This window comes from Triticum aestivum, chromosome 4A (genome assembly GCF_018294505.1).
Source record: "Triticum aestivum cultivar Chinese Spring chromosome 4A, IWGSC CS RefSeq v2.1, whole genome shotgun sequence".
NCBI classification, from domain to species: domain Eukaryota; kingdom Viridiplantae; phylum Streptophyta; class Magnoliopsida; order Poales; family Poaceae; genus Triticum; species Triticum aestivum.
This window is the reverse complement of record NC_057803.1, coordinates 611206133-611225797: the sequence shown is the minus strand read 5'-3', so window position 1 is coordinate 611225797 and position 19665 is coordinate 611206133. Positions and strand designations below refer to the sequence as shown.

Below are 19665 nucleotides of genomic sequence, written 5' to 3'. Positions count from 1 at the left end.
TCACTCCATGGCTGCTTCAATATACTCCAAAGTCAGTGAACCTCTCCTCTGCTTGCCTTTTTCTCTCCTCCTCCTCCTCCTCCGACGATCTCCTGTGCTCTCTTTTGTGCCGTCACTTCCATCGCCTGTCGTTCCTCCTCTACGACGCCGCACCTGTCGACAACAAAATTCTCACCCCATCACCGGTTCGTCTCAGAGGTCATCCTCTCTGGTTGTTGCTGCCATCGCCAGTTGGGTCTCCTCCACACTGGCGCACACGGCCACCTGCCACCGTAGGGCACTGCTGCGAATCTGGAAATGCCTGCTCCATTGTTTGCTAGCAGGAGTAATAGTTTTGCACATGTGTTTGCTAAAGCTGGATGTAATTATAATGCAGCAGGTGTGTGGCCCCATTTAAATTTGTGGTATTTGTAGCGTCATTATACATTTTGTACTCTTTTGATGTGCTTACATCCTAACCTTCTCTCAAACGAAAATCTCAGCACTACATTTTACTTTGTACTTATGTTATTCCATTTTCTGAATGTGATTCAGTAGCTTAGTAGCACGGGTATCTTATTAGTAGTCTGGTAAATTTGACTTTTTAAAACGAATGGTCAAGGTTGCACCCTTGCAGGAACACCAGAATCAAAGCTAGCCCTAAAGCCTCAAGGGACCACATAATAACCAAAGACTCTGTCTATAGTACCAACTCTGTCATCACAGCGTCACATAGTTGTTGAACTGTCTGCGGAACATCTAAGTTTGGGGTATACAATAGATCGAGCGGCGCAAATTACGACGCTGATGGTTCTGGCTCTTTCCCCTTCCTCCCCTTGTTCACAACCTTTGTACTGTCAGCCGGTGGCACAGTGTTAGTCTGCTTGGTGTACATGATACAGTTGTCGAGAGTGTAGATCCTGAGAGCGAGCGAGGATACAGTTGAGGTCTTCATGGCTACTGTAAAGGAGGACCAGTACCACCAATCATTCTTCAGGAACTCGGATTTTATCACTCTCTCCAACATGCTGGTCGCCAGTACCATCTGGAAGAGGCATAGAATAGATACGATTAATCAGTGCAGTGGCTAATAACAGCCCTCTCAAGCATTTATTTTGTATGGAAATGATGATGTTAGAGAGCTTTTAATATATATATTTTGTGTGGCACAAATTAAGGTGAATAAATAGATGATGAAGTCACCTCGGATATTGATTCTGCATGCTTGACGAAAGCACGCCATGAACGCCTTCGCATTTGTTGAGACTTTGAGGTTGTCAAAGCTTCCTCTGGCAACGCTGCATCTATATCAAGCAAATTTATCTTTTGTTGCTTCAGGATATGAGAGTTTCTTCCTGTAACAGGCCTCAGTGATGACTCCGGAACCAAGCCACCGTTAACAGCTAGCAATCTTGTTGTTGGCTTGTCTGTTGCAGAAGATGCTGCTTCCTCACAGGAAGTAGTATCAGTATCAGGGGCTGGTTCCTTAGATTTTGACACATTTTCATCACAGGAAGTACTAGCTGCAGGACAATTTTGAGCAGAATTAGACCCCTCAGGCCCTAACTTTTGTGCAGGCATTGCCTGGCATTCCTCTAAGGAGCTGGAAACCCAATCATCATTTGGGATGTCATCTTGCTTTTTTGTTTTTATTCAGAATGACTGGAGGATCAATAAAAGCTGCACGTGAAGGGACAAAAGACGGAACTCCGTTTGATCCAATAAGTCCAATATCCTTCACTATCTCCTTGTTTGAATTATTGGTGGCAAATTTTCCGCAAATCTCTTCAAAGTCATATGGGCATGACTTCATCAGTTTTGTGGACCCAGAGGTGGAGCTAGGATGAACAGAATCCTTCTCCTTGTTGACATGTCCATTGCACTTTCCAGCACGATCTTCATACTCCATTGACGTGAAGTAAGTCTCATGACATCCTGTGCAGTGGTGTTGAGCAGGCCATATAGGCTCTAAGCAGTCGCAGCGGCATGTTTTCCCCAAAATTGCTGCAGCCTTGGTACTGGGAACTTCCATAAGCTGCTGCTCGCTGCTGTTCGACGACCCCTGGGATGATACTGGAGGATCACTGGGAACAAAATTACCCAGCTGGTGATGAAGAAGCCTCTGCCGCTGCCACTGCCACTGCTGGATACAACGTTTCAGCTCCTTCTCCCTTGGATCGTATTCCCTTAGCCAGTCAACAAGGCTACGGATTTCTTCATCCGATTCATAAATGACAACAGATGCAGAATTCCATCCTTTACAATCAGAAGTAGATGGTGGGTCCCTCTCCTTGCTTATTAGCATGCTTCCATCAACGACCAACAAAGGACGTTTACCAGATCGTCCTAAAACCCAGTACAGTCGACCCAAGGAATCCTTTCCCAGAAAATCTCTTCTCAAGGATGCCATATTAAGCTCTGACTCTACTGTGCCAATTGACTCCTGCACTTTTGAAATCTGGTCCGATAAAGTATCCATTTCACCATATGAATTCCTCATTTCCTCCTTATCTTTCAAATCCTTCAATTCAAAATTCAAAGCATAAAACTTCTTCTGGAGATCATTGAACTTATCTGGACATTTTTCTATATGTTCTCTTATCAGGACTGTGTTGAGCATTTCATCACAAAGAAATTTCAGCATATCTATTCTCTGCATTTTGAAGATAAATGTTAGACAATGTAGATTGTCACTTTGTCCACTATGAAAATTAGCACACAGAGAAATTATCAGGTATACCGTAAGATAATAGAGAAAAGATGATTTGGCCAAGGTAGAATCATATAAAGGAGTATAGCGAAATGTGCAATACACAAAGAACCATAGAAGAGAAAACCATACCTCTTGTGTGCTGAGCTCCCAGTACTCTTTTTCTGCCACTGCTGCAGCTAACTTAATAAGCATGTCATGATAGGGTCCTTTCCGTTGTGGTTTCAAATCCTGAACTCCCTGGTCAAGATGTGATTTCCTTTGAGCTGAGATGCATGATGGTTTGCCGTGAAATGCATGAGACTCTGCTCCTTCTCGTTGTCGTTTAAGATCATGAGCACCCTGGTCAAGATGTGATCTCTCTAGCTTTAACATGCACGATGGGCAGAACCAGTCTCCTCGTGGTATTCGAGTTAGTGGTGGATTCAGGCAATAAGTATGGTACTCATCGTCGCAGCCATCACACAAGAGAACAATGTGATCGTCTCTATCAATGCCACACACTTTGCAAATACCATACTCCCATGGAGCTTTAGGTAATTTGGCTGTTGCAGTCAGAATATCCTGTAGCTCCTCATGGATTTCTGAACCAGTATTCTCCCTAGACAGGAAGCAATCAAATTTCTGAACAAGGTCGAGCACCTGCACAGAAAGCCGAAAGGTTTACTAAAATCATTGGTAATATATATAACTTAGTAAACAGAAAATTTAACAGTAAGCTAATATATACTCAAATCAGCATAGTAAACTACAATACAGAAAGGGATAACACACCTCTGTCTTATGCAATTCAACACTCTTAGAGAATTCCAGAACCATTTTCACTATATCTATTCGATCTGCACATGCAGTGTGCAGATTACGGATTACCTGCAGGTAAACACATAGCAGATCAGCAAATTTTCTAGTTTGTGCACAAACTAACTGTCAGCTTGATTTTCTAGTTTCGGCACACTGTCTGTTATAACTCCTTTGCTGATCAACAGTTAGCACAAGCTAACGCAACAGGAGTATTTGCAGGCACATGAAGCCATCCATGGAAAATCTGAGAAAATATCCCATGCGTGACCATGGCATAATACAAAAAGGGTGTTAAAGAAAAACGCACCTCTTGCACATCCTCAAAAAAGGTCTCCCAAGATCCACAATAAGCTCCCATAGCCAACCTTATGTCAATTGTGCGGAAGTCCAAAGGGCGTGGCACCATACCAGAAAATCCAAGGATGCCTTCATCCTCATATATATACTCATTAGAGTTCACTATAATACTTCCAAGAAGATTCCCCAAAAGCTTATATTGATCTGAGGAAATGGCACGGCGCAGAGCAATACGACACTTCTTCAAGATGACCTCTGAGATGGAAATAGTTTTCCTTTCATTTCTTGGGTTTTCAGTTTTTTGTGGCACTGTTACACTGCATGCCTCTGACAACACAGATAAAACAGCTTTCTGCAACAAGAAAAAAATAATCTTTTAGTGTATTTTCCAAATAGTCACAAGGGTCCTCAAATTAAGCTTGGCCGTGCTATGCACTGACTAAGCTTGGCCGTGCTATGGCAAAGAATAAGTCAAATACAACATAAGCTTGGCCGTGTTGACAGCAAGTTCATGTTAACCAAAGTTTTCTGCTCAGGCTATATAATCAAAAACATGTAAATACAAAATACATCATTCTGCAACCATTCTGTCATCCTTTTAAAGGGATACAATACTTCATCTCGTAAAATAGTAAAACAAAAGAAGTGTTAGGGGAACTAGAAAATGGAATTTATGCATTCGTATTGCCGGCTAAGGGCAAAATACATGAGGAGTTCTAATCTAGAGCGCAACCCACACAACAAATGGTACTAAAACATAAACTAATACAAACTCATACTTCTATTTTTGCAACTCGTTACTCTTTACGAGAAAAACACCATAAGTATTGCAGCTCGATCTATCAATAAAAAGGGTTTTATAAGGGCCTGAGAGCAGGTCAAAGCCAGAAAAAGGAAATTAAATGCAGTCTGGAACAGCAATAATACAATGACTTCAGCCTGCAGGAGCATTACTAACCTTGGTTCGTCCAGATGCATTAGCCTTGTAGACCTCTTTACTTACCGAATGTTCCAAAATTTTCCTTGCCCATTCTGGTGATTTTCGGTCCAAAGCTTGATAAACATAATTTCTAATTCTCGTTCCCACATTTGTCGGTAATTTTCTCACAGGCTCTAGTGCTTCTGCCCAATCCGGAAATGTTCTATTATCAGCAATAGGCACCTCAGCAGAATACTTGTAATCCATCATATAAACCTTGTTTCCTTCTGTTGATAGAGAGCTGCATATCAAATTCTCCGCCTCCAGAAGCAGCTGAAAATACAATACAATAAGTACAGTGCAGCAAAAATACACATAAAATTTACAATCGTCTAAAATAAGAACACAGGAAATTTATAATATCTCTTAGTGGGCGAACAAAAAACTATAGATAAATCATACAACAAACGTAACGCAGCATCCTTATAAATTATATTTGATATTTTCAAAATATCACACAGCTGGACAAGGAATCAATGTAGTCAAGATATCTTGTCTCCATAGATAGAATCATAGAAAGAAATTATAGAAAGAAACAAACTGGTGGAAAATCTTGTCTCACAGTCTCTTAACTGATTATATTCGCCTTGCTAGGATAGTACATACCTCTTTTTATTATTACTATAATATATATATATATATACACACACACACACACACACACACAGAGTAATGGTATTCCCTGTTGTTTTACCCTAAAAAACAGAAAGCGAGCCTGATGGTGACAGGTAACCCAAAAAAACAAGGTTTTTTCCTAAGCAGGATAAAACATGGATATGTCTTATGTCCCTCATAGAAACAACATAGAAACATACTATTATGAAGAGTTAATGTGTATAATATAATTGTACAGGGTTGCAATCAAAGCAAAAATTAATATTAATAAATAGAAATAAAAAGTAGAAGAAAGAATCTAAAAACAGATAGCAAATACTACAGCTCATGTCTGATTGAAGAAGGAAAGGAAGAACGATCCAAATGAATCACAAGGTTCAGCTAATTGTAGAAGTAAAATGCTTACACGGGCATCCTTCTCCATGCCGGCAACCCCAGGTACTGCTCCGCACAGTATGCCACCATCACCGTGTAGGCAGCGGAATAGCTTCATCCCTTCTCGACTGGAAATATCATACACATCCATGCACCCATTTATGGAAGAAATAGCTAACATATACCTTCTAGCCAACTCTGGCCAAGTCAACTTGTTAGCAGTTAGCATATCAAAGTTAAATTCCTTTGTTGAAACATGGCTCTCAGTGTCCTTCTTTCTCCCGCGCCTGGGTTTTGATTCTTTGGGGTCAATGCTGAGCTTTGATAATACCTCACCAAAAAGAACCTTAATGAGTGCAAGATGAACCCTGGGCAATACTCTACCAGTGCACCTCCCAAGTATCTGGGCTGCCAATTTATCTAGACGAGCTTCCTTCATAGAGGAAGTTTCAACAGGAATAAATACAGACACAATCTCTTCATTATTGGAGAGACCAGATTCACTATTTGAATGTGATATAAAAGCATTAGCAGGGGAATTCATTGGTGAAGAGTAATCCCTACATTGTTGAATGCCCTTTGACAGTGTTTCTTTCTGACTTGCACAAGTTGGCCATGGGTCAGCAAGTTCATCTTCTAATTGTTCATATGAAGGCACTTCTTTGAGATCAATGATTTCAGCAAAGCGCCCCAAGAACTCCCATATCTGCAAGAAAATTTCAATGAGATGGATGCAAGAATAAAAAGGAAATGCACAACTTTGTAAAGATGTGTTTCTTCAAATAGCAGAAACAGTAACAGATATGTAAAGAGCTACCTGGAAAACATCTGCCGCCGATTCCGGTTGAAGCTTATGGCTAATAGGACGTCCCGGAGGTAGCTTGCGGATGCTAGAACCGCTGGGCTGAGCATCATCATGTAGCCCAGTCACGGCACCATGTCTACCATATGGTGTATCTCCATTACTTTGACCATCTTTATGCACAGATAAAAGTAAACCACTTGCAACTGTCACAGAAGAATGAAATTCTGTCCTATTGCACAAGAACTGGTAGTTTATGCAAGACCTGGATCTAGGAAGGGACTCCACAATTTCTTGAACAAATTCCAAGTCAAGCCCAATTCTATCATGGTATAGCCAATTCTTCAGTAATGTATAAGTAGATTTCACATCATTCTTCTTTTCTGTAACTCGTGGTATACTGGGGCCATTGGATGAGCAAAATCTAGTTAAGGGAGCGTAAGGACCATCAAAGTTCTGACATCCACTCCCCTTGTTTAATAAATGATTTTCACTGTTGTGTGTGCATGAGAATACCAGATGCCCATGTTCCTTATACATTTTTTTCACATGCTTCCACCATAGCAGAAGAAATCATCCCCCATACTGAAGAGGGCGATGTTCCCTTAAATGTAAACTCACCAATTTGGTCATTAATACTGGCTTCTTTACCTGGTGGAACATTCTCAGAATTTGATGGTAGTATTTGTGACATCATATTTGAGCTCTGTACATCATTGCAACACAAAGAAGTCCTTTGATCCTCCATATCACTGGTAAAAATTGATAAGAAATCTTGTTTGGTCTCAGAGGGCGTATCCACCATCATATAAATATCATCATCCATATCATTAGCAGTATATCCAATAAAACTGCTACTTTCCTTTGTTTCAGCGGCCTTTCTTGCACCATTCTGAAAGAGAATGGTGGAGGCTTCTGGAAGGGGGAACACTGAACATGGTAACCTTCTGACCTTAAACAAAGGCGCAGAACTCCGGCCATCACATTCACACACCTCACACTCAAACAGTGAACCAGTGACTCTATCATGCCAGTAAGATGTAAAACCCACTGGCCATATCTGATGGCAATTGTGGTAGCTTGCCTGTTTATCGATCTCTCCCAAGCTAGTTTTAAAGAAATCTTGATATTGAACAGGTAGGCCAACCAAGAGTAACAACACAAAAAATCAGTGTTATCAAAATCAGCGCCAAAGTGACGTAAGATAAAATAACTGCAGCATAAGAATACAAAGGCTGTAGCAGTGGGATACAAGAACATCTAAAATGGACACTGAATGAAGAAACGGAATCTGAAACAGGTAATGAGATACTCACACTGCCATGATGCGCTTGACGGTTGCAATTTTCTGCAAGAAATTTTGGAGGCTTTGGTGGATTTCTTTCTTCTTTACGACTCGAGTCTGTTGCTTTCTTAAAAAATGATGGCTCCATATAAGTACTGGAACTTCCAAACTCGTGCTTCTCAGAAAACTTGTGAAATGCTGATTTTTGTGGAAAATCTCTTCTCCTGCAGCATGTATGATTTGAGCTCTGTTCTATGTTTCCATCAGCAATGAAATTTTGATCCACAGGAGGAAATTGTTGTCTCATGTTAAAACAATGAGGAAGACCAAATGCTGGCATAAACTGATTCCCATCTGCAAACATGATAACCAGAAATGGATTATTATAAGATGCACCACCAATGACGGTCAATAGTTACTTTAGAGACCAGATGGCTATAACTTCAAAACGGTAGCAGGAACCATAATTTTTTGGAACTGGAATTAAATTTCCGTTTATGGATAAACACATAATATGCGGCAAGCAGAAGTTGATCTTGATGCTTAGGACAACCAATTGCTGTCTAAAAAGTTACAGTGCATAAAGGCGTGGAAAATATCCAACAAAAAGCAAATACATCTCGCTTGCAGTACATATGATTGCTATAATATCCTTACCAAAAGGAGTTGTATTATTCAACTGTAGCCCCTCAAAATGTGGAGTAGCCAATTCAGTCAAATGAGCTCCAGCAACACTTACTCTGCGAGGAGGACCAAAACAAAATATTAACTCTCCTGTGATGATAATGCCTGTGCAACAAAGGTTATTAAAAAACTTCCTATAACATTTCTGACATTATTATGTCAGAGCACCCCAAAACAGTCCAGTTTATAAAGTTTATCACTAAATAGCTGCCACAAGTTACTTGTAATTTCACTTTTCTTTGCAAAAAGCAGAATTTCAACAAATCAGAAGTTTTTTCCTTCGAACCAATCTTTCAAGAGTAGTCAAAACAATAACCATTTGACAATTAAACAGCGAGCATCATGTACAATAATGAAAGCACTGCTCTGTAACACAAAGAACCAGCTATAGAAAATGCAAGCACACTTTCAGCGCTTATTCTCTTCAGCATAGCACATAAAAGTAGTCTAAAACAATGAAAGGATAATAATGACCTATTCAACTGCTATGGTTATAAGCTTCTTAACACACTGATATGCAAAGACAACTCGATTAGGAAAATTGAACTCCATAATAATCACTAAAGGTACAGAATAACAATCATCAACATAACTAAACATTGTACAGAATGACGGTGGACTCAAAATAGAAATAGTTAGCTTCAAATCATGTTTGATTTTGAAGTTATACTGCAGTTATGTAGTCGGCTGCAGCAGTTTCACAACCGTCATGTGGATTTAAGAAGATCAAAAGATCTGCTAAAGGAAACAATGAACACTGGGGCAATTTTGTTCATGAACTCAAGAGAAAGGTTCACCAAATAATATGTGACTAGAATTTTACCATCAAAATAGACCAAACAAGGTGGGGAAATTGTACAGAATCTATGCATGTACCAGACCTAATAGCCAGGAATAAATAAAGCAAACTTTGATGTTTGTTAGCAACTTCAGTGTAGGCATGGTCTGATGCAGGTATAACACTTAACAAAATTCCAAAAGTTCAAAATTCTAGAACTCAGAGCCCTCCGCACCCCCCCTCCCCACACACCTCCTCCAAGGAGAAACACATGTCTGTATATACATATAAAAATTTGGTATAGGGACACCTGGTTGAGCGATTTTTGTAAGTACATAAGCCATTCTCTTTATGTGGATCAAAATGTGATATCAAAAATAAGTAGACAAGAAATTGCACAAAAGGGCATGTGTGAGGATTGATGATCGAAAGCATAGAATGTTACTTTCCGAACGGCATTCTTTTTCTATAAATTTAGTGTGAAATATATCTTTTCAAAATATAAGAACCAAGCAGTCTGACACGTGACCATGATCCAGTCTCGAAAGGAGACCATCCTTTCAATATTTATGGAATAACACAACCAGAATAGGAAAGGACTAAAACCATAACATCAGTGCACTCTAACCTACACTTCAGGTCAGGTCAGAATCACTAAGCAGTGCATGTTTTCACAAATGCTTGCATAATCTTATATGATGTATATGATATTGAAATGCTTTAATAATGGAAAGGCATCATTTGCTAACAGTTGGGTAAAATGCATATGAACTGATCAGGAAAATTTGCAGCCATGTGAGAGTTGTCATGTTAAAAGAAGAATAGAATAGATTATTAGTGGGTTTTCAATACATAACTTGGTTAATGGATGCCCCTTCTACCTTAACAGAAATATGTTTCATAATTTATGCATGCCTATTTTTTACTTTTATTCAACATCTTTATTCCTCACTAAGGATGTGCACATGGTTGTAATATTCCAAGATTATAAAATACACAGGGGCAGACCCCAGGATTAACAAGCCTGGCTAGGAAACCCAACAGTTTTCAGTGAGAAAGGAAATCATGGTAATATCAGACCCAAAAGAAATTTCCATACTAGTATTTGAAATATGAATTCATAATGCAAAACGTCCTTCAGGAGCTAAAGTTTTGTTATCAAAGTGCATGCTCCAATTTGACAATAAAAACAGCCACGAAAATTTCATAGTACCACCAAGCCGCATGTTCTTCAGAAATCCTGAAATTGTGACCCCGGCGGAGTCACGTTACATTTGGTGCCCACGCTGGCACTCAAATTTGCCCCCCCCCCCCCCCACACACACACACCCCCCAGAATCGAGGAAAACATGACTGCAATAGGCTGAGGAACATCAGAGAGCATGGCGTGGTCCATGCAATTGATGTTCGCCAATTCATATTAGGAACTACTTTGGAGAGATACTGCATTATACACTTCTCCACAAGAATTAAACAGCAGAAAAAAGCAAAGCCGGTCATGTAGAGAGCCCAATTTTACTGGATGCCCAACTCCATCCCCACAGAACTCTCTGGGCACAGGACTGGAAACAGGAAGGATACTATCCAAGCGATCCAAAGTCAGATCCAGTAGTGAGCCATTCAAGAAGGCATTTCAATATCCAGCAGAATCCAGTGTAGTATGATTTTTTCACCCCAGAACAAATTCGGATCCAGAAAAGGCAGTTTCTATAGTGAGAATTCATAAAGTTGACCCTCTATTGAATGGTCAGCCAAAAATGACCATAGTCCAATGAAAAAAAATAGCGCGCTACAAGATTTAGCACCGCCCTTCTCCAGATTATAGCGTGCTATATTTGAAAACGGCATTTTGCATAAAAAATGATAAATATATCCCAAAAATTTCAAATATGAGGCACAATATATTTGACTGGAAGCACAAAGTCAGCCAGTGCTAGCGATCCAATTTTAAACTGAAGTTTGACCCCCCCTCTCTTCCCTACTTCCTCTCCATCCCCTACAGATCGGAAGCGACCACGACACCTGCTCGATTCGTCGAGCCGGCAGCCAAGCCCAGCCTAGGATTCATTGGCTCCGACGTCCCTGCACCGCGTGCTCCCCATCTCCACGGCCACACCCCCTCGTCTCCAACCCCAAGAAACGACTGCAGCAGCAGATAGGAGCAGCAAGAGGAGGAGGAGCATGCCCATGAGCAACCAACAACATGCAGGAGGAGCTCAGCGAGGTGGAAAAGTGGAAGCAGTAGAGGAAAGTGTTACCTGGTGGCTGACTGGCGTGGCTGACATAACCCCTTCCTGTGTTGGCTGGAGTCGAGTTGGAGATAGCTGCCGCCGTAGCCCCTCACGAGAAGACGCTGCCGCCGTCGCTCAAAGCTCGGGTGGGAACTGGGAAGGGGGAATGCGAACTAGGGTATTATTGCCTCGTTGGTTAGGTCTGACACTAAGAATGAGAGGGGTATGGGCTGTCACCAGCCAAGGGGTGTTTTTGGGCCGCTGGGTTGTTGTTTTCTCTGTTTCAGATTTTTGCATAACGCTACAACGCTATAACACTACAACTTTTAGCGCAGAAATAGCGCGCTATTATGCGATTAGCACCGTAGATGCCAAATTTTGTATTGTTCATTGCCACAATACCATAATGCCGGCTATGACTCTTTAGATGCGAATCATCTTCTCCATTGAGCATCAACGTTTGGCGAGGGCTTTCGAGGTGGAGAAAGAGAGGGAGGACTTGGGCTACCACGCCACCAACCGAGGGTAACAACAGTGCCACTAATAATGATGGAAGGGCCTCCCACTATTCCAACATCCTACTTTGTCACCATTGAATGTAGTCAACCTTCACTTTTAGCCGTCAAACAAATTGTACATGGATCAATATTGTGGCGTCGTCGATAACCTAACTTGGAAAGATATTAGTCTACAAAACATATAAAAGATAATTAGGCAGCTAACCAAGGATCCCTCAATCCTAGGGGTTGGTTGCAGTTGATGACATGAGATGGAAGGTGGAAAAAAGTGCAGGATCATGAGAATTCACCGAGAAACAAGTAGTAGTGACTAGTGAGGCGAAACGCTCACACCAAGCACAAGGGGCTTGCTTAAAGCCATAAAGAGAGCGACAAAGATGACATACCATGTCGTCAAGAACAGAATACACTGATGGTGGTTGTATACAGACCTCACACAACTCGCCGTTCATTAGCATTCTTGACATCAAGTGGAGAGACAAACTAGTGGCGAACAGAAGCCATGACAAGGGTGCGAACTGTGGTCATGTGGGACACATGAGCAAATGTCTCGCCATAGTCATGACCAAGCTCATGATGATAGCCATGGGCAATAAGACGAGCCTTGATCTCGCCGCCGCCGCTAGGAGCACTTCCTTCCGCCACCATCCTCTGACGGCTCCCCTCCATCGACGACCTTGGTCGTTGGTGGTGAGGGGGTCAACGGATTCACACATGTGGAACATTTTAGCCATTAGTAGCCTAGGTTTTGGGATATTCATCATCTTGGCTTCAGCGACGGCGATGGCTGCGTTGAAAAAAGATTCTTCAGATCCTACCCTGACGAGGCAAAGGTTCTATGGTTGGGGATGGATTTGGAAACTAGTCTATTCAAGCAAGGATGGTCAGGCGTCGACAGCATCCTTGTGGTGGACATGTGCCCTCGAGGTCCGCGATTGCAACGATGTCTGCTCCAGCGTCGGCACAAAGCTTGGAAGGTTGTCCAGGAGAAGATGCAAATTGTGGTTTGCATCAGTGGCATCGGGAGATGGTGAATCATGTGCTGGGTCCGTTTTTCATGGATGGAAGGTATGATTTCCTCCTATGACGTCTTAGTCATGTGGGGGTGCCAAATTTTGAGTTTGATGGCATGTCCAGTGTGTTACCCCGGTCTGATTCGTTCAACCTTGGAGGTCCCCAAAGCTGCATATCAGCGATAGAGCTGTGTCAAGCTTGGGTGTGGAGGTGATCTGTCATGTTTTCCTTTGGTGGCTGCTGTGGTGGTGCCAGAGGCCGATGATGGGCGTTGGTGTCAAGCTCTGAGGATTATTCGGTCTTGTCTATATTTTTTACTGCTTGGTTGATGTTCCTATGTGCAAAGGCTATCGTTTTGCTGTCTTTTCAGTTTTGTCAACTCAGTGTGTGCGTGGCTTGTACTATGATCTTTATGATATAAATGAGACATGTATTACCATGCAGAAAATAAGTCGAGCCTTGTAGCACTCAGGAGAACCATGACAACGAGTCCAAACCTTGTAGACCCACATGCAACTGATGGGAGTGTGTGGGCAGGCCAAAAGGGCACGGGTGGGGTGGAGGACCGGCGGCACATGAGCGTGGCTTTCTAGCATGCCCGATTGAGAGGAGCAGCTGCCAAGTGAACCTGATTGGATTGAGACGACAATGACTACGAATCTAGGCGATGGTGAGAGGAGATTGAGAGGAACTCGAGTAGAGAATCCAGAAAGAAAGATCATGAGGGAGACGAGTTGCGGTTTTCGGAGTAAAACTCCCTAAACCGATGATATTGTGGTTACCCACATGTGAGGGGAATGTGATTTGTATAATCACCGAACTGAACCATTTCAGAATCCATTGTATAGATAGGATATGGTAAGAGATTTTTTACATGTATAAACTATCCGCTTTGACTCCGAACCCGAGACACTAGATATATTATTCATAATACCCCATGGTATTAGGATTATTGAGTTTTTTTAGCGAGATTATCCAACCCTCTTAAATAGGATAATTCGACTTCTATAGAACTTTAGTAAAAAAACTTGTCATATAGATGGTACTTATTTATGACATGGTGTGGTTGACTCCTAGTGTTTTACTTGTGGAAGTTTACCGCCTTCTAGAGTTTATTATGTGCTTCTAGTTGTTATATACCACATTGTAGTTCTATATGCCCTTTACTCTTGTAATTTTGTCCGGCATTTAAATACTCTTCGCATGTGTGTATTACCCGTTTACTTGTGTCTATTCTCGGAATGAGGCATTACACTACCTTGCCAAGTCTAGCTCCGACATCATCTGTATTTCTATCTGCATCCTAGTGTTATCCTGTCTGCTTCTGAATCCAATAAAATAATGTGGAATAGGGTACTGCAAGTCTACCCTCGTGTGAGCAGTATCCCATAAAATCCACTGCACTTGCAGGCTACATGGCATGGATCATGCTCCACGTCGCCCGATAACGAGTAACACCCTAAGGTGTGAAGAAGTTAATTATGAAATCATATCATACTTCCTACTCTTTGGTGAAGGAACCAATAGTAAAAAACTAGGATCGAATGACATAATGTGGGCAAGGGTGTCTAGTTGTCTGGCAGGGTGGCATCACGGCATTAGACAATCTCGTCCATTGCTCCTTTACCATGGCCAATGTTTCCACCACAACCTCCTATATGGTCATGACATCTTCTAGAAGATTTGATGTTCTCGAAGGTGTCCCAGATGAGTATGGTCTTGTTGGCCGTCTACTTGCCCCAAGGAGACTTGGTGGCAAAATCTATGGCGAGCACAAGGAAATTATGTATTTCTTTCACGGCATGGTAAATGGTATACAGAGGAAGTTGCTTGGTTGTGCCTTGAATAGGACGAGGCACAAGTCAAGAGAAGAGAATGTATCCTTGGGAGATAATTTTACTTCATTGTTTATTGTTTTCCTCTCAAGCATAGGTCTTCTGCATACGTAGGAAAGGCCTCTTAGCAAGTTCACCATGAAGATATCGGTAAATAGGAAAATTTTCAATCCAGAGAATATGGCAAAAATGTGATCATGATCAAACCGAGTATACCCTCAATCCTGTGGATTCCCATAGATCTTGCAATATGGGAGTCCTTTGGGATCTAGGTCGCCGACTCACTATATGAGGTTACTTAATGACATGGCTCACATGATGTCTCTTCCTTAGTTCATCTCCCCTACATGGCTTAAGGTAACTCCCTTTTTGTGGCGAAATCATCACATATGGGTTTACACATATGCCATTTGATACATAGGGGATACCATGGCATTCCTCTCCGAGAATCACCATCGTTCTGTTGTGTAGAAGGTCTCACTCAGTCTTCTATGAAGATGCATTGAATTCTGTGATGGCTAAACTCACAAAATACATGTGACACTGGCAATCATATATTAGCAGTGTTAAACCTTGAGAGTTTGTTACTCTGAGCCTTGAGGAAGTACCTAATAGCTCTTTAATGTTCAGACACAACATTGATTACAATTTCACATCAGAACTATGTTTACAGTTGGTCGAACGACGGAAAAAAGATCGGTTAACATCTCAAATCAAATCGTTATAAGGAGTTAGACCAAATGACCATCTACAAGTATGGTGTAAGAAAGAGTTCCTGTGTTAATGGAAAATAATGAAAATAGTTAAAACTAGCAATAGCAGCCGCAAGTACAAACATGGTGTCGACAATTTTTGAGTCACTACAATGGTCACGGACTGCATAGAAGGTCATAGATTAATGCCAAAAGGGCAATGTTACATTGGCGAGAACAAGTCACAATCGAGAGAAGAGATTGGAATTAGGCCATGCTCGATCCAATTAGGATGGGCCATAGGGAAGAAAGAAATGGAAATGATTCAATGCAGTTGGTCAAATAAGGAAGGGTTGTGGCAAATCAAGGAAATTACTGTCTAAAGGAGACAAGAAAACTGAAAAGATTTGTGTGGCTCTGGATGAAGTTGAAGAGAAATAAAAGAACTTGATGGGGTAACAAATAACCATGGACATGCCAAACTAAAGATCCTTTAGATATCTAGCTAAAGAATGGGTAACGAGGTCGAGGGGTCAAGGACGGTAATATTAAATTTGATGAAAGAAGGCAAACAAGATGCGATGATAAATACATAAGAGGCACCGAAATAGATTGCCATGGCGATGGGGTTAGGCACAGATGCTAGCAGAAAGACGCAATACATGTTTGTTTGATGTCCCATACATTGTAGTGCATGAGAGGTTAGGGGTACTATTCACAGTGTTGTTACTCACAACAAATTCTAATCATAACTACAACGTAGACACAATTCAATCTTGTAAAAGATTTCTGGGTAATGTAAATACAAAAGAACTAGTTCTATGGGTAGGTGGTTCCAGAGGTACACGAATGTATTCATACATCGACCATGTCAGCACTCTGCCCACCATCTTTTTGTCTCTCTTACCATACATGAGCAAGCCTATGCCATCATTCACATTTGGTAGTGTCAACACTAACTACTGCTATTGGTGGCACTAGATTCTTCCTACTAAGCTTGACCCACGGGCCTGACAAACATGTCGAAACCATTCTTACTCATGGGTAGCACCACTGGTGGAGAGCCATGACGAAGCCCAATTGTGGTGCCGGTGTTGGAACGACCGTCCACCATGGTTTCCTTATCGAGCAAAATCTTTACACGATGATGAAGACACACATTGTAATGGTGGAGGAAGGTTTGTCAACAAGAGTGGTGGTACAAGCATTTGACCACAAGTCACTATACTTGATCTCTCTCCATGATGGGCCTTTCATAGAAGTTGTATGCATAATATTGTGCTCACATGTCCCTTGTACATGAGATGGACGTGATGAAATCCTAGCCGTTGGATGAATCATCCACCATTTCAATATTCGCAATCGATTTAACCTTAGGAAGTAAGGATCAATATCTCGCTACTAGGAGTCTAGGTGCCTTCTTTGTTAGGCTTGTGTTTGGTCGTGGTGGCCCCATGGTGGTCTCCCAACTCCATCCTCGCCCTAGTGTGACCATCGTGATCTACCTCATAGAGCTAGTGATTCTCAATGCTCGTTAATTTGGGCTTTGCGCCTTCTCTACTAGTTGTATGTCCGAACAACAGTTTGGCAGCCTGCCTTGCAAGGGGTTTTTGGTCATATTAGGTTCTCACCACTTGAGCTAGGCAACTCATGTGGTTGTGCACAACCTATAAGGTTGGCCTGGCTTGTGCGGGTTTCGTCACCGAAGACATGGAGAAACATCAGACATTAGATCAAAAGGACATTGATGTAACTTCCGGTTTTATCATGGATCTTCTTTGTTGGTGGCCTTCCAGTTGTTCCGGTCCATTGTACTATCGTTAATCAATCAATAAAGCTAGCCCATTGTTATGATGGAATCCCTATCTACCATTCTCTAGATTAATTTCCATCCGCAGCTCGGCAGCCAGACACCTTGGTCGCCGATGCTTCATTTCCTTCTACTCTACTACTAGTGATCCATTCTCCAATTAATCACACCAATCCAAATAATCTTCTCTTGTGAACCCAGTAGATTCATTAATTTACTGGAACATACTAGGTGATACCTAACCGCAAACTTAATGGACCGAAAGAGAACCCACAAAAGAGTTCATGATATACATTAAAGAGAACTAGTTCAAATTTCCACACTAGAATTTTGGATAAAGAAAATGCGAGACAACAATATCACACAACGATGCAAGAGAAACCAATAAGATACGTTCACATTGAAAGAAAACAAGAACAGCTAGAAATTTCTCTCCTACAGATTGCAAGTCATGGTGATTTTAAAATTCCCTAAGGCTGAACTGCATGTACCTATCAAGACCCAAACATGCAGGTGTCCTACTTCAATAAACTAATAACACAAATCAAATTAGCGCCACAACTAGAACAAAATAAAATTATCATTGCGCATGCCCTAACTGCGTGAAAGGGTGACAACATTAAATTAGCTGCAATATCTCATATACCATGTTCTTTGTAGTAAATCAGGGGGAAACATGTAATAACCACAAATGACTACAGTGTAATACCTAATTTTAGTAGCCACTGCTACGATGCCGCACTAATGCTTTAGAAAGCCACTGCTACCAGTTGCTAATTATAGCATTTATTTTAAACCAAGTCATTTAGGTCTCAGTGTTATCAACAGTCAAGCAAAGCAGAAAAATCGAAAGAACACACCAGATTCATATGCTATGTTGATAGCAAGTGCATCTGTGTAATCATAACAAGTAGCAAACCAAACATCATGTCACGTTCTCGATAGGACTCACCATTAGTACTACTGGCGTTTCATGAAGAACAATCTACCTACTTCTTATAGCTAGTATATATAAAACTCACTGATCAAAATAAGATCTAAAATCATAAGGAGATTATCAAGAGGGAGCTGAGATAACTGCCTGGTGATGTCTCAACTCAAAAGTTCTGATTTTCTATTGGATTATATTTATCTCGACAACTATTAAACTCATCAATCAGTATGGTGATATCATCTGGGTGAACTATGTAGCTATAGCAAATAATGTCATAAATCATCTCTCATCTCCCAAAACTAAAAGACACATCTAACTTTTTCTCGGGGTCTGTCTAGTTATTGCATATCTAAGTGACTCAATCAAACATAAAAAAAAAGGAAAATACCCACATGAATCTCCATGAAAATCATTGACATAGGATTTAGATGTGCAATACTTAAGGCACATCTAGATGTGCTTTAGCAAAATCCGAGAAAGAAAGAAGACACGTCTAATTTGTAAATTAATCAATTGTCCTGCGTCATAAGTGAGCCCGTTAATTAGACTATAGGTCATGCACAAATCTACAAGAAAAATAACTGCGCGGTATACCTTCGACTCGATTGCTGGAGGAATAAATCAAGTGATCGCCGGGCTCGTGTACTCGATGGCGCATCAATCGGTACCGCGCAGGAAGATCTACACGGGCTGAGACGGCGGGACTCGCTGCCATGGCGTACGTTCTGTGGCGTCTGGCGATCGACTAGCGCAGAATCGATCTGAAGTTCTGAACTGGCGATGGTAGGCCAGGTCAAACTCACGGTGCTGGCCTAAAAATAAGACATGGGCTTGTTTTGGGCTTGGGTATACAGCGCAACAATCCATTAGTGCCACAACTGGAGAGGTTGGTTAACTTTGTTGGGCTTCTACAGATCTAGTACAAGGCTACAACTACTCCATTAGCATCCCCTCAAAAAAAAAATCCCCTAAAAAAAACTACTCCATTAGCATAGTATATACTTCTCCAGTATATTGTTCTAAAAAAAATTCTCCGGTATATATTTTTTGTTTGAAATAACACAAATCAAATTAGTGCCACAACTAGAACAAAATAAAACTATCATTGCGCATGCCCTTGGCGAAAGGGTGACAGCAGCAAATTAGCTGCAGTACCAAATTAGGGAGAAACATACAAAAACCACGAATTACTCGCGGTGTAGCCACTAAATTAGAAGAGGATGCAACACCATGCATGCTGCGCTCTTACTACTAATGCTTTAGAAAGCCACCGCTACCGGTTGCTAATTATAGCATTTATTTTAAACCAAGTCATTTATGACACAG

The 19665-nt window shown here is 41.3% G+C and overlaps 1 long non-coding RNA gene and 1 pseudogene across 3 annotated transcripts; both read right to left on the bottom strand.

The window, feature by feature from the left end:
• Positions 1 to 483: 483 nt before the first annotated feature.
• Positions 484 to 7257, bottom strand: LOC123087531 (methyl-CpG-binding domain-containing protein 9-like; annotated as a pseudogene).
• A 224-nt stretch (positions 7258 to 7481) lies between these two features.
• LOC123087532 (uncharacterized) lies at positions 7482 to 19110 on the bottom strand. Of its 3 annotated transcripts, XR_006441425.1 has the most exons (4): positions 18934 to 19110; positions 8501 to 8583; positions 7875 to 8197; positions 7482 to 7680 (listed from the first exon to the last, which is right to left on the bottom strand). It is a non-coding gene; the product is annotated as an uncharacterized lncRNA (long non-coding RNA). The 3 variants fall into 3 exon arrangements; XR_006441424.1 differs by having other exon boundaries at positions 7587 to 8197; XR_006441426.1 differs by lacking the exon at positions 18934 to 19110 and adding an exon at positions 11564 to 11698 and having other exon boundaries at positions 7587 to 8197.
• Between the last annotated feature and the right edge of the window lie 555 nt (positions 19111 to 19665).